Consider the following 15577-nt stretch of genomic DNA (forward strand, 5'->3'; position numbering starts at 1 on the left):
AACAGCCAGACTGGGGTGCAGCTCAGTGGTAGAGTGGGTGTCTAGCATACATGAGCCGTGGGGTTCAATTTTTAGCACAATAAAAAATAATTAAATAAATAAAAGTGTAAAATGTTCGTGCCCACCCAGGGACGCTTAGCCTCCTTCTGGGGCTGGGGATGTGGCTCAAGCCGTAGCGCGCTCGCCTGGCATGCGTGCGGCCCAGGTTCGAGCCTCAGCACCACATACAAACAAAGATGTTGTGTCCGCCGAAAACTAAAAAATATTAAAAATTTCAAAAAAAAAAGTGTAAAATGGCAGAAGGAACACAAGCATTCATATTTTCTTCATCCAATAAAACTACACCAAGGTGACAAAATGTATTAATATTTCTATGAAAATAAACACTGAGTAGAGAAAAAAAAGAATTTTGACCAAGCCAGGAACAATGGCCCACAACCTGTAATCCCAACAACCACAGATTTAGCAAGGCCTTCAGTCAAAATAAAAATTTTGCCTCAAATAAAAATGTTTTAAAAACTATGAAACACAAAGGGATAGAACACTTCCAAATCCATCCTATGAAGTCAGTATCACACTCAAAACCAGATAAGGAGGGGGCTGGCGGCTACAGCTCAGTGGTAGAGCGCCTGCCTTGCACCACATAAAAATAAATAAATATATAGAAAAAATAAAGTATTATTTTTTAAAAAAGAAAAATACAGACCAATATCCCTAATGCAATTTCTTTCTCTTGCCTGATAAGAATATGATGACATGATCCTATACTTAGAAGATCCAAAAACTACACCAAAAGACTTTTAGAACTAATAAACAAATTCAGCAAAGTAACAGATTACAAAATCAAAATCAACATACAAAAATCAATAGCTTTCCTATATAGCAGTAATAAATGTGCTGAGAAAGGAATCAGGGAGACAACTGCATTCACAATAGCTTCAAAAAAAAAAAATTGCCGAGGAATAATTTTGACCAAGGAGATGAAAGACCTCTACAATGAAAATTATAGAATATTTTTAAAAACCTCAGAAGATGCAAAGACCTCCCATGTTCATGGATAGGCAGAATTAATATTGTTAAAGTGGCCATACAAACAAAAGCAGTATACAGATCTGATGCAGTCGTCGTCAGAATACCAATGACATTCTTCACAGAACTAGGAAAAAACAGTCCTGGGCTGGGGTTATAGCTCAGTTGTAAAGCGCTTGCCTAGTACGTGGGAGGCACTGGATTCGATCCTCAGCACCAATAAAAATAAATAAATAAAATAAAGGTATTGTGTCCATCTACAACTAAAAATATTTAAAAAAAAAAAAAAGTCCTAAAATTCATTTGGAAGAATAGAAAACCCAGAATAGACCAAGCAATTCTAAGCCAAAAGAGCAACGCTGGAGGCATCCCAATGCCTGACTTCAAATTATACTACAGAGCTGTAGTAACAAAAATGTCATGGTATTGGCAGAAAAACAGACATATACACTGAGGTATAAAATAGAAGACATAGAGACAAACCCACACATATATGGTCATCTGATCATTAACAACAGTGTCAAATATATATATATATACATATTGGAGAAATGACAGCCTTTTAAACAAATAGTGCTGGGAAAACTGGTTATCCATATGTAGAAGAATGAGACTAGACCGTTATCTCTCACCCTGCACAAAAATCAACTCAAAATGGATCTAAGACCTCAGAATTAGACCAGAAACTATGCAATTCCTAATTGAAAATGTAGGATCAACACTCCAACAAATTGGTTTTAGGCAATGACTTTCCCGATAGGACCCCTAAAGCTCAGGAAATAATACCAAGAGCTAATAAATGGGACAGCATCAAATTAAAAAGCTTCCACATAGCAAAGGAAACAATTAAGAATGTAAAGAACCTACAGAATGAGAGAAAAATTTTGCTAGCTACTCTTTTGACTGAGGAGTAACATCTAGAATATATTAAAAAAACTCAAAAAACTTAATGACAAAAAAACCCAATTTTAATAAATGGGTGAATGAATTAAACAGACACTTTTCAAAAGAATAAACACAAATGGCCAACAAATATATTTTTAAAAGGTTCAACATCATTAGCAATTAGGGAAATGCAAATCAAAACTACACTGAGATTTCATTGCACTCCAGTCAGAATAGTTCTCAAGAATACAATCAATAATAAATGCTGGAAGTGACCAGGGGGTGGGAGGCAGAGAGGGAGGAGGGAAGTGCTGAGGAGTGTGATACTGATCAAATTATACTGTTATACTGTGTGCATGTATGAACAGGTAACAACAAATGTCATCATTATGTACAACTATAATGCATCAATAAAAAAGTGGAAAAAATAATAAATGTTGGCAAGTATGTGGAGGAAAATGAACATTTTTACACTGTTGGTGCGATTATAAATTAGTACAACCACTGTGGAAATCAGCATGGAGGTTCCTCAAAAGAGTAGACAGGGAACCACCATATGACCCAGCTATAACACTCCTCAGTATTTATTCTAAAGAATTAAAGTCATCATACTACAGTGATACATGTATACCCATGTTTATAGTAGCACAGTTCACAACAGCCAAACTATGGAACCAGCCTAGGCATCCATCAATGAATGAATAGATAAAGAAAACATGGTATATACACACAATGGAGTTTTATTCAGCTTTAAAGAAAAATGAAATTATGTCATTTGCAGGAAAATAGATGGAACTTGAGAACATTATGTTAAGCAAAATAAGTCAAACACGAAGATCAAGGGTCATATATGAAAGAGAAAAAGGAAATGGGGGGAATCAAAAGGGTGATAAGTAAAGGAAAGGGAACAGGGGATGGAAGGTAGAGAGGGAGGAGACAAATGCTAGAGAGTAATATTGGCCAAATTATGTTGTTATATTGTGTGCATGTACAATTATGTACTAATAAATCCCACCAATATGTACAACTATAATATACAAATTAAAAATGTGGAAAAAACAAAAATAACTGGGGATGTAGCTTAATGATAAAATCACCCTTAGTGGGCTGGGGTTGTGGCTCAGTGGTAGTGCAAGAGCTACCACTAGCATGTGCAAGGCATTGGGTTCAATCCTCGGCACTACATAAAAATAAGTAATATAAAGGCATACAAATAATGTTGTAAAAAAAAAATGGCCCTTGGGTCCAATTTCCATTACAAGGGGAAAAAAAAAAAGGAATTTTGACCAAACAAGAAGATGGACCCTTGGGAGGCTGAGGCAAGAGGAGTACAAGTTTGAGGCCAGCTCAGTAATTTAGTATGACCCTGTTTCAAAATAAAATTTAAGCAATAGGAATGTAGCAGTGGTAAAGTGCTCAGAGGTTCAATCCCTAGACTAAAAGAAAAAAGAAAAATGGAGAGCCAGGTGTGGTAGCACATGCCTGTAATTCCAGGAACTCAGGAGGCTGAGGCAAAAGGATCAAAAGTTTGAGGCCAACCTCAGTAATTTAGCATGCCGCTGTCTCAAAATAAAAAATAAAAAAGGTCTGGGGATGTAGCTTAAGGGTAAGCAACCCTAGGTTCAATCACTGGTATGAAAAAAGGAAGGAAGAACATGGAAAGTAGATGTTTAAAAAGAAAAGAAAAAGTGGGATGGGGCTGTATCTAAGTGGTAGAGTACTTGCCTGGCAGGTGTGAGGCCTTGGGTTTGATCCTCAGCACAAATAAATAAATAAATTTTATTTCTTTATTTTTATGTGGTGCTGAGGATCAAACCCAGCGCCTCACACGTGCTAGGCGAGCGCTCTACAGCTGAGCCAAAACTCCAGCCCCGAGTTACATACTTTTTAAAAACAGAATACCTCACAGGTCTTTGCAACCCCTCGTGGAGCAGATCGTGTATGGAAAAACAGTAAAAGCACCGAGAACTCAAGAGTGGAAGTAGGTGGGCTGGATCCTCACCAGCAAGAAGAGCACAAGGGTCAACCTAGAACATCTGGATATCCTTTGGAAGCCTTGATGTTCAGACAAGAATGGATTCTATGCACACAGCAAGATATTTCTGTTTCTTACAATTATTTCAGGAACCAAGTCCACAAAAGGGATTTTTGTCAAATAGAATCCCCCAAATTGTAGCAGTTCTTTTTTAACTACATAAAGGCAAGTAGTGGGCTGTCAGATCTTTCCTGCTTCCAAAATTTTATTCCCACCCCACCTACCACCACCCTAGGTACTCTGCATAGAACCCAGAGGCAATCTACCTCTAAGCTACATCCCTGCCTTTTTGTCTGTTTGTTTATTATGTTTTTGGTACCAGAGATTGAACCCAAGGACACTTAACTGCTGAGCCACATCCCCAGGCCCCCCCCCCATTTTTTTGTATTTTATTTAGAGACAGGGTCTCACTGAGTTGCTTAGGGCCTCGCTAAGTTCCTGAGGCTGGCTTTGAACTTGTGATCCTCCTACCTCAGCCTCCCAAATCGCTGAGATTACAGGCATGCACCACTGCACCCGGCTTCTATTTTTTGAGACAGGATCTCACTAAGTTGCTTAGGGCCTTACAAATTTGCTGAGGCTGACCTTGAACTTCTGATCCTCCTGCCTCAGTATCCCAAGTAGCTAAGATTACATGTGTGCACTGTGGCACTTGGTCCTACTTTCAAACTTTTAAAACTATTAATTGAAAATGAATCTGAAAATTTGATTTAAAAGACTCACCTAGCTGAGCACAGTGGTGCACACCTGTAATCCCAGCAACTCGGGAGGCTGAGGCATGAGGATCACAAGTTCAAAGCCAGCCTCAACAAATTAGGGAGGCCCAAAGTAACTTAGGGAGGCCCAAAGTAACTTGAGATCCTGTCTCAAGATTAAAAATAAAAAGAGTTGGGGATGTAGCTCAGTGGCAAAGTACCCCTGGGTCCTATCTCCAGTATCAAAAAACAAACAAACAAACAAAACTCACCTAGGGCTGGGAATGGGGAAGTAGCTCAGTGGTAGAGCTCTTGCCTAGCAGGTACAAAGCCCTGGGTTCAATCCCTAGCACCACCAAAAAGAAAAAGGATGGGCTGGGGATGTGGCTCAAGCGGTAGCGCGCTCACCTGGCATGCGTGCGGCCCAGGTTCGATCCTCAGCACCACATACAGACAAAGATGTTGTGTCTGCCAAATACTAAAAAATAAATATTGAAATTCTCTCTCTCTCTCCCTCTTTCTCACTCTCTCTCTCACTCTTTAAAAAAAAAAAAAAAAAAAAAAAAAAAAAAAAAAAAAAAAAGAAAAAGGAAAGAAAGGTGAGAGAGAGGAAGGGGGACAGGAGGGTTTGACTCACCAGGCTCAAAGAAAGAACATGACAATTGAAGAGTCTTTAAATGTTCTTTTTAATGAACTACTCAAAGAGAAATATAGCACTAAAGGAGCCATTTACTTGCGGGTCTAATAACATTTCACCAGTGGAGATCAATAACATTATTGCTACATTGGCACTATTAGCACCAGCAAACACCACATACAAAATTATACTTTACCTAATTAGGATGTGACAAATGTATATCCAATAGAGCTAAAACATCAACAAGCACCTCAAATAATAACAGCAGTTTTGTTTTGTTTTGTTTTTCCTCCTTCTTTTCTATGGTGCTAAGAATTGAACCCAGGACCTCAGCATGCTAAGTAAGTGCTCAACCACTGAGCTACACCTCCAGCATCAAATCTTACTTTCTTATACAACCCCAGAAGTACAGACAACAAGAACTGAAAGCGGGGCTGGGGCTAGGGCTCAGTGGTAGCACTGTGCCTACCTACATATGAGGCACTGGGTTTAATCCTCAGCACCACATAAAAAATAAATAAAATCAAGGTATTGTGTCCATTTATAACTAAAAATATTTTTAGAAAGAAAAAAAAGAACTAAAAGCTCTCAAGTCCAATCTAACTGAAAATAGAAATCACCACAAAAATATCTTTCCATTGTGAAGTTCACTAAAGAAACCCTTTTTAAAATTTTACTAGTGAGGGGCTGGGGATGTGGCTCAAGCAGTAGCGCGCTCGCCTGGCATGCACGGGACACTGGGTTCGATCCTCAGCACCACATAAAAAATAAAGATGTTGTGTCCACCGAAAACTAAAGAATAAATATTTAAAAATTCTCTCTCTCTCTAAAAAAAAAGAAAAGAAAAATTTACTAGTGAAATTCCATTTATATTATATATATTTCTATAAATTTGCACCACTTTTAAGTAGGAATGAACGAATGACTCTCACGCCACCAACATCCTAAAAACACTGAAAAACACTGACAAAATTTAGCATTTAGACAACAAAAATTTTGAAAGAGCAAATACAACTACCCTAACTAAAATTATGTACAGTGGGCTGGGGGGCTTAACTTAGTGGTAGAGCGCTTGCCTGGCATGCATTAGATCCTGGGCCTGATTTCCAGCATGGCAAATGTGTGTGTGTGTGTATGTATATATATGTATATATTCATAGACATACATATGTACATGCTAATATCTATGTAATTTTTAAAACCATTTTACCAGGTTTCATGGAATTCCATATTTGTTATCTTATTAAAGTTATTAAAGTAGAAGACAACCACTACAAAGCAACAGAAGGCACTGAATACCTTATTATTTACTATATTTTCTTTGTAGGTGAAAAAGTGTCAGCACACGGCTTATTAGTAATATGGCACTGGGGAAAGGGAGAAGAGAAAGAAGACAGAAGGAAACTGTACAAAAGTATTTCTTGGGGTTTTTGTTTTGTTTTGTTTTGCCATACATGGGCACTCTACCACTAACCAAATCCCTAGGCCTATTGTATTTTGGGACAAGGCCTCCTTACATTGCTCAGGCTGGCCTTGAACTTTTGATCCTCCAGCTTCAGATCCTAAGCCGCTGGGAGTATAGGTGTGTACCACCTTCATACCAGAGTACAGGCCCTGCTTCTTGGATTTTTAAAGAGCAGTAGCCATTGCTACACTTAGAGCTTCTATTTTAGCTGTATGGGCCATATAACGCGTGATTTAACAAGGTTCCTATACATTTTAAAATTTTAGGCTGCAAGATGAGAAAGAAGCCACCATCACAAAAGCTCTACAAGCCTAGTTACATCCCTAAACTGAGAGGGGATGGGATGAGGGCAACACAAAGTCCAGGAAGCAAGGTTCAAAGAAATGTTACTAGCCAACTGCTCTGGAGGACCAGAGCTGTGGGATTCAGAGATCAGTCTCTGCAGCAGATTACAATCAGAGCCTCAGACAAACTTTTAGAGATTGGCCTTATGACACAGAGGAACTGAGGAAAAGGGAACAGAACCCAGGGAAGGAAAGCCATTACCATTTCTAGGTACTTAACTGAAACTGTGATTTTTAGTTAGGTCAGAATTATAATTTCTACACATTAGTTTGGGAGATGGGGGGTGGGGGTACAGGTAGCAGGGAAAAGCAGTCTTCCACAGTTATTCTCAAGCACCCTTATGTCTATTTTAATAAGAGAGTACCCACAGCGATAAAATAACAGCTATTATAAACCATATAGAAAAGTGGCTGGTTGGGCTGGGGTTGTGGCTCAGCGGTAGACCACTTGCCTCGCACGTGCAAGACCCTGGGTTTGATCCTCAGCACCACATAAAAATAAATGAATATAATAAAGGTATTGTGTCCAACTACAACTAAAAAATAAATTAAAAAAGAAAAGAAAAATGTCTGGTAAACCAGGCATGGTGGCACATGCCTGAAATCCCAAATTGGGAGGCTGAGGCGAGAGAACTGCTCAAGGCCAGGCTGAGCAACTAAGTGAGACCCTGCCTCAAAATAAAAATTAAAAAGGACTGGGGATGTAACTCAGTAGTAAAGTGTCCCATGGGCTTGATGCCTAGTATCCAAAAAGGCTTTTTTATATATTCTTAAAATTAAATTTAACTATAGGATTTTGACAAATTAGATTTTGAACTGTATGAATAAATAAAAGAAACAATTTCACAGCTTAAAAGCAAATAATATATAAAAGGCAATTACTCTCCTATCACTAGCAGTGAACAATTTAAAACTGAAATTAAGGAAAAATTCCACTTAAAGTGGCACCAACATGAATAAAATACCTACAAATACACTTAACAAAAGATAAAACTTGCATGCTAAAAGTTGCAAAACACTGCCCAAAGATCTTTAAAGACCCAAATAAATGGAAAGACAACCCATGTTCAAAGTTTGGAACAGCTATATGGTTAAAAATGACAATACTTCTCAAATTGATGAACAGATTCAATGCCACCTCTAACAAAATTCCAACTGCCCTTTTCACAAAAATTGACACTCATCTGAAAATTCAAATGGACATCTAAGGGGCACAAAATAATCTTAAATAAGAACAAACTAAGACAACCCACACTTACTTCAAAATTATAACAATGAATCTATATGGTACTGACTTTGAGGACAGACATGCAGATCAATGTAGTATAACTGAATACAGAAATCAGCCCACACATTCATGGTCAGTTGATTTTAAACTAAAATGCCAAGACACGTCACTGGGGGAAAGAATAGTGAATAGTCTTTTCAGCAAATGGTGCTGAGTCAATTGGATATCCACAAGCAAAAGAACAAAGCTAGACTCCCACACTTCACACCATATACAAAAATTAATTCCAAATTGATCAAAGAACTAAATGTAAGAGCTAAAACTCTTAGAATAAAATGTAGTTACAAATCTTCAAGACCTCACACTAAGCAAAGGCTTCTTTGCTATAATACTGAAATGCATAAACAACTTAAGAAAAAATAGGTATGTTGGACTTAATACTGAAATGTTTGTGCATAAAAAGACACGATCAAGAAAGCAAGGAAACCAAGTGTGGTGGAACACACCTGTAATAAAAATTACTCAGGAGGCTGAGGTAGGAGGATCACAAATTTGGTGCCAGCCTGAGCAACTTAGTGAGATCCTGTCTCAAAATAAAAATTTCTAAGAAGGCAGTACTGTGAGATAGGTCAGTGGCAGTGCATGCTTAACATGCCTAACATCCTGAGTTCAATCTCCAGCACCACACACACAAAAAAAGTAGGGGATGTGGTTAAATGGTAGTACACTTGGATGGCACGCACATTCAATCCCTGGTTCAGGAAGGAAAAAAAAAAAAAGAGGAGATAAACAGAAAGAAAACAGCAAGGAGACTGAAAGGATACAGCAGTACCAAAGAAGCCTCCTCAGTCAGTTCCACCATCATAATCCCATACCCCATCCTCCATGTGCACATGGATGAGGACAAGTGGACCAACAACTGGAGCAGAGTTCTTTCTTACTGGAAAACAGGGTGTGGCCAGAAAAGGATCTATCCTCTATCATTACATATTCATAGGAAATGAGGCCCTAAATCAGTCACAGAAGACCTGCTTCTAGATAGTCAAGGTTTTGTATACAGCAAAGCAGCTCCCTCATCCTTTCAGTGATAGGCTGAAAGTCAGTCCTTCATACAAGGGTTTGTTCAATTTAAAAAAAAAAAAAAAAAAGTGCAAAGAGACAACCAGAGGAAAAGCCATCTGCAAATCAAGGGTCTGGTATCCAGAATACATAAACAACGCTTACAATTCAAAAATTTTAAAAACTCAAGTGGGTGAAAGGTGCATACATGTAATCCCAGCTACTGAGGTAACTGATGCTAATCTCAAGTTTGAGTCTAGCCTGGGCAACAAAGTGAGACCCCCATCTCAAAAAACGAACAAACAAAAAAAAAGACAACCCAATTAAGTAGTGGGCAAAGCATGTGAAAATACATTCCAACTGGGCATGGTGGCATATGCCTGTAATCCCAATGATGGGATTGGATGGCTGAAGCAGGAGGTTAGCAACTTTAAGGCCAACCTGAGAAGCTTAGTGATGTCCTAAATAATTTTGCAATTGACATCTTGCAAAATAAAAAATGGCTGGGGTGGGGCTGGTGTTGTGGCTCAGTGGTAGACTGCTTGCCTAGCATGTGAAAGGCACTGGATTCAATCTTCAGCACCACATAAAAATAAATAAAATAAAATAAAGGTATTGTGTCCATCTACAACTAAAAAAAAAATGGCTGGGGATATAGCTCAGTGATAGAGCACCCCTGGGTTCAATCCCCAATATTCCCCCCCAATTATTCAATTCTATTCGTCACAGTACTAGGGAAAGACAAATCAAAGCCACAACGAGATTAAAATCTCGAGTCACTTGAGAGGGTACTCACATAAACCATTTGGTGTACGTAACCTACTACACACTGAGGCTATATGGTAAGCCTATTTGTTGCTCCCAGGCTATAAAACTGTATGGCACGTCCCAAACAGTAGTAAATACTACAGGCAATTATAACAATATGTATGTATGTCTAGACATATCTAAACATGGAGTAGATTAAAAAATACTAAGTAATAGGGAGTTTTCAGCTCCCTTACAGTCTGATGGGATCACATTTATTATGTCTGGTTCATTGTGACTGAAACATCACGATGCTACAATTGACTATATTTCACACAAAACAGAAGTGCTATAATCAAAATAATACTATACAACTAAAACCAAAAATGATCCCATTATATGAAATATTCAGAATATACAAATCCAGAGAGAAAAAGTAGATTAGTAGTTGCCAGTGGAAGGTGAAATGGGGACTATTAATGGATAGAGTTTCTTTTAGAGCTAATTAAAATGTCCTGAAATTAAATAACAGTAACGACTACATGAACTTGTGAATATTCTAAAAAGCACTGAATTATACCTTTTTTCTTTTCTTCTTTTGGTATCAGGGATTGAGTCCACAGCCATTTAACCACTGAGCCACATCCCCAACCCCTTTTTATTTTTTATTTTGAGACAGAGTTTTGCTAAGTTGCTTAAAGCCTCACCCAGTTGCTCAGGCTGGCTTTGAACTTGTGATTCTCCTGCCTGTCTCCCAATCCACTGGGATTACAGGCATGCACCACTGCATCCAGCTGAATTGTACATATTTTTTAAGGGATGAATTATATCTCAATTTTTAAAAAAAGTTAAACCCATCCAAAAGAGGCAAATGAAGGGGAAAAGGTCAACAAAAGATGAATTTCAGAATAGTCATATAATACAGTGCTATTCAACAGCTAAAAATGAATAAGAGGGGCTGGGGATGTGGCTCAAGCGGTAGCGTGCTCGCCTGGCATGCGTGCGGCCCGGGTTCGATCCTCAGCACCACATACAGACAAAGATGTTGTGTCTGCCAAATACTAAAAAATAAATATTAAAATTCTCTCTCTCGCTCCCTCTTTCTCACTCTCTCTCACTCTTTCTTTAAAAATAAAAAAAATAAATAAATAAAAAAATGAATAAGAGGTCTGCGGATGTAGCGCAGTGGTAGAGCACTGCTGTGTTTGATGTCCATCCACAAAATAATAATAATAATAAACAAAAACAAATATAAAGAGTCCTTATTAAATGTTTTATAACACAATTTTTAACACTTTTTTTTTCTGGCAGAACACCTACGCCAGCAGCAGTTCTCAAGCTTTTTAGTCTAAGGAACCACTTACACTCTTAAGTCCTATTGAGGACCTCAGAGAGCTTTCATTTGTGTGGGTTACATCTACCAATATTTACTGTTTCAGAAATCAATGTAGAAATTTTAACATACAAGAAATCCCAAGCGCACATTCCATTAGCAGGGAGAGGGATGATGTCATCAGCATCACAGTCTCTGGAATGTACTCACATAGAAGTGGTAAAACAGTTAAATGCCAGCTTAGTGTCATCTTAATTTTGACCTCACAGGCTCCTTGAGGAGGAGGTCAGGAGCATTAACAGACTAAGCGGAAAAGAAAAAACTGGCTAAACCAGGAGTTTTTTACTGTACTGCCTTTAAGAAACCTGTCACAGAAATTTTATCTTCACATTGTGAGATATAATGACTCATAAATTGTTCTACAGCAAGTCAGGATCCCACAAGAAATTTAGGCTATTTCTGCTTTACATTTATTATAAGACAACTCATCTGGCAAAGGCTGTCAAATCTTATAATAAATTCAAAGTCCATCTGGAACGTTATACAGCCTTAACATGCCACCATGCAATTTTCCACTTGCTAAGTTGTAAAACCAAAGAAACAAAATAAAAGAATTAGGAGTAACCAAATTATCCACCACCACCAGAAAATCATTCTCTCTAATTTATCACCAACACAGCCTCCAGCATCTTCCCAACATACAACTTGCAAGTTTCTTCCCCACTTCTCTAACTTCCAACCATCACTCTGTACAAAAATTTTCCTGGTTATAAATCTCCTATGGATCTGCCCTGCCATATACATTTTATCTGAACTCCTATCGTCTCCCTACCCAATGCCCAGGAAACAACAAAAAGAAAAATTGGGGCTGAGGTTGTGGCTCAGTGGTATAGTGCTTGCCTAGCATGGGTGAGCCACTAGGTTCGATTCTCACCACCACATATAAATTAATAAATAAAGGTCCATAACAACTGAAAAAAAACTTTTTTTAAAAAAAGAAACAAAATTTACTGATATGCCTCCCCATGTGTTTGAGGACATTTTTCAGAAAGATATAAAAGTCCTGCCCTGAGCCAGGTACAGTGGTGCCCACCTGAAATCCCAGCAATTCAAGAGGCTGAGGCAAGAGGATTGCAAGTTCAAAATCAGCCTCAGCAACTTATTGAGGCCCTAAGCAACTTAGGGAGACCCTGTCTCTAAATAATAAGTAAATAAATAAAAAGGGCTTGGTGTTGAGAGCCACAGTTTAGTCGGAATGATGCCTGGCATTTTGCTAGAGGGAATGGTTGAAAGGTAACCCTGGAATAGGTCGACTCCCGGGATTAGGGCGGATCCTGCTGGGAATAGGGCAGCTCCTGGATTAGGGTAGATCCTGGTGCCTGCTACTTTCCCATTGAGTTCTCCCGGGGTTCCAGGAGAATTGTCCTGCAGAGCCGGTGGAGGGAGTGTGTTCCAGGGAAGTGTGCGTAGAGTGCCATTGAGAGTTTGGGAATAAAGAGTTGCTGTTTGTATCTACAAGGCTTTGTGGCGGCTCGGTTATTTTGTGCCCAGGCAGACTGCGGCAGCTTGGGATGTGGCTCAGTGGCTAAGCACAACTGGGTTCAATCTCTAGTACCTAAATAAATAAATAGTCCTCCCTGATTAAGATTACAGTTCACTCTGGGTTCCAGGTAAGAAGATGGTATACACTTCTGAACATAGTAAATACCATAAAGAGAGGAAGGGTGCTCCAGAACAAGGGCTGACAGAGCTTGAGGAGCCAGCAGAAGCTTCTCTGAAGACACATATTTATGCCAACATCTAGCAGGGAAAGGGGGTGTGTGGGTCCCTATTTTTTGTAACTGGAGAAGAAAATCTCCAAGTGAGGAGAGCTCAAACTTGGGCTCATGTGTGAATGTCCTATTTCCACCACCACATCCTGCCTACCACGTCAGCTGAAAGTTTCCTTAGGGTGACTATCTTTTGTTTTAAAACTGAAAGTCCCTTTCCAGAGAACTCCGTGGTTTCAAGCAACTGTTCAGCTGGGCATCTCAGCCCTCATATTACTCAAGTTTGGCCTATTATGTGGTACCATTATGGCTAAAATTCAAAAGACTGAAAACACCAAGTCTCCTTAAAAAACACAACTCACCTAGAAATTCTCATACATGAACAGAGGAAATAAAAATCAGTTCAAGTACTTTGGAAAATTTGGTAATACCTATAAAAGAAAGTTTTACCCACAATTTGACCCAACAATTTTACCTCTAGGTATTACCCAAGAGAAATGAGAGCTAAGCACACCAAAAACCTTGCAGCTTTATTCAAAAACTGGAAATAACCCAATTATTCATCAATAGGTGAATGGCATAGCCACCCTGCAGAAGGTGAGGATGATAACAACCAGGAGGAGGCACAAGGAAATCAAGGGAGTATTGGAAAGTTTATTTTTTGGTTGGGGAGTGAGGAGGGATGGGAGGGCGACCAGGGATTGAACCCAGGGGCACTTAACCACTGAGCCACAACTTAAGCCCTTTTTATTTTGAGACAGGGTCTCACTAAGTTGCTTAGGACCTCACTGAATTCCTAAGACTGGCCTTGAACTTGCAATCCTCCTGCTTCAACCTCCCAAGTTGCTGCAATTATGGCGTGCACCACCACACCTGGCTAAGTTTCTCTATCTTGATCTGAGTGGTAATGATATAAGAGTATACATACATGAAAATTTATTGATCTACTCACTTTAACCATTCACTGTATTTTATGCCTGTATTTAAAACTTTTAAACAGGGACCAGATCTATCCTACTATTGGTAACAAAATTATTAATTACTGAGCACACAAAATACATAAAACATAAGTTTTCTCAACAATAGACCACTAAGGTATTAAGCAATGAAGGAAAATAATCCTTGAAAGACAGAAAACAAATGAGAAATGCCCTAAAACTGGCCCTGCTGACTCTTGAGAGTTTCCGAGCAACAGCACAGGGAAGAGAAACTGTACTCTCAGAGTTGAGAGAGACCTGGAAGATGAAAGCAACTAGAGCTCAGAGGACAAAGTATCAGAGAAGAGGCTGAACAGAGCAGAAACCTGGAGAGCTGCAGAGGGTTCCTGGAGCACAGTGCCCATGGGTGCACTCATGTGAACAATCAGAGGCCAGGAAGAATCACTAGAAAGAGTTCCAGGGAACTGTACCCATTATTCACACAGGGCGATAGAGTTTGTTTGTTCCCAGTCACACCCCAGTGCATTCAGGGTATACTGGGTACAGTGCACAGAAAGACCTTGCCTTAGTAATGGGGAATAATAATTAAGCCCTTCATACCTACTTACCAAATCATAAAGGCAACAACCAAAAGATCAAGCTGTTTCCAAGTAATTTAACTGCATCTCAGAACAAAGTTCAGGATGATTTACAGGAATACAAAAATATCCACAGCCAGGAGCAGTGGCATACCCCGGTAGTCCCAGATACTGGAGAGGCTGGTGCAAGAAAATCGCTTAAGCCCAGGGGTTATTTAATTTCAAGAAGAATTTTAAAACTACAGTAATCTAGGCTGGGGGTGTAACTCTGGTAGAGTGCACGACTACCACGCACCAAGGCCCTAGGTTCAATCCCAGTACCAAAAAATAAAATACAAAAAAAGAATGGTAGAATAATCAAAAGCATGTTGTTGACAAAGGAAGACAACTTGATCATTAGAACAGAATAGTAAATTCAGAATAAACCAACACATATATGATCGGCTGATTTAACAAAGACAAAAGCAATCAAAAACAGAACATGGATTTGTAGCACACACCACATATAAAAATTGACTAAAAAATGAATAACTTATTTCTAAGTTATAAAACTTCTACAAGAAACTATAGGAAAAGACTAAATGCTGCCAGTTGCTGTAGCATATACCCATAATCCCAGCAACTAAGAAGCCTATTACAGAAGGATCAAAGCCAACAAGGTCCTAAGCAACTTAGCAAGACCCTGTCTCAAAATTAATTAAAAAATAGGTCTGGGATGTAGTTTAGTGGTTAAGCACCCCTAGGTTCAATCCCCAGTACAACTGAATGTGAAAGTAAAACTGACATAGTTTCTGGAAAGCTCTTTGGGAACACATATTAAAAATCTTTAAAAATT

The 15577-nt window shown here is 38.9% G+C and overlaps 1 protein-coding gene across 7 annotated transcripts in view; it reads right to left on the reverse strand.

Moving 5' to 3' along the window:
- The window catches only part of Mta3 (metastasis associated 1 family member 3), a 187184-nt gene that overhangs the window by 111458 nt on the left and 60149 nt on the right, over positions 1–15577 (reverse strand). The gene's annotated exons all lie outside the window — the stretch shown is intronic.

Source organism: Marmota monax, unplaced genomic scaffold, assembly GCF_021218885.2.
Source record: "Marmota monax isolate L192 unplaced genomic scaffold, Marmota_monax_Labrador192_F-V1.1 WCK01_AAM20220418_F8-fsc00015, whole genome shotgun sequence".
Lineage (NCBI taxonomy): Eukaryota > Metazoa > Chordata > Mammalia > Rodentia > Sciuridae > Marmota > Marmota monax.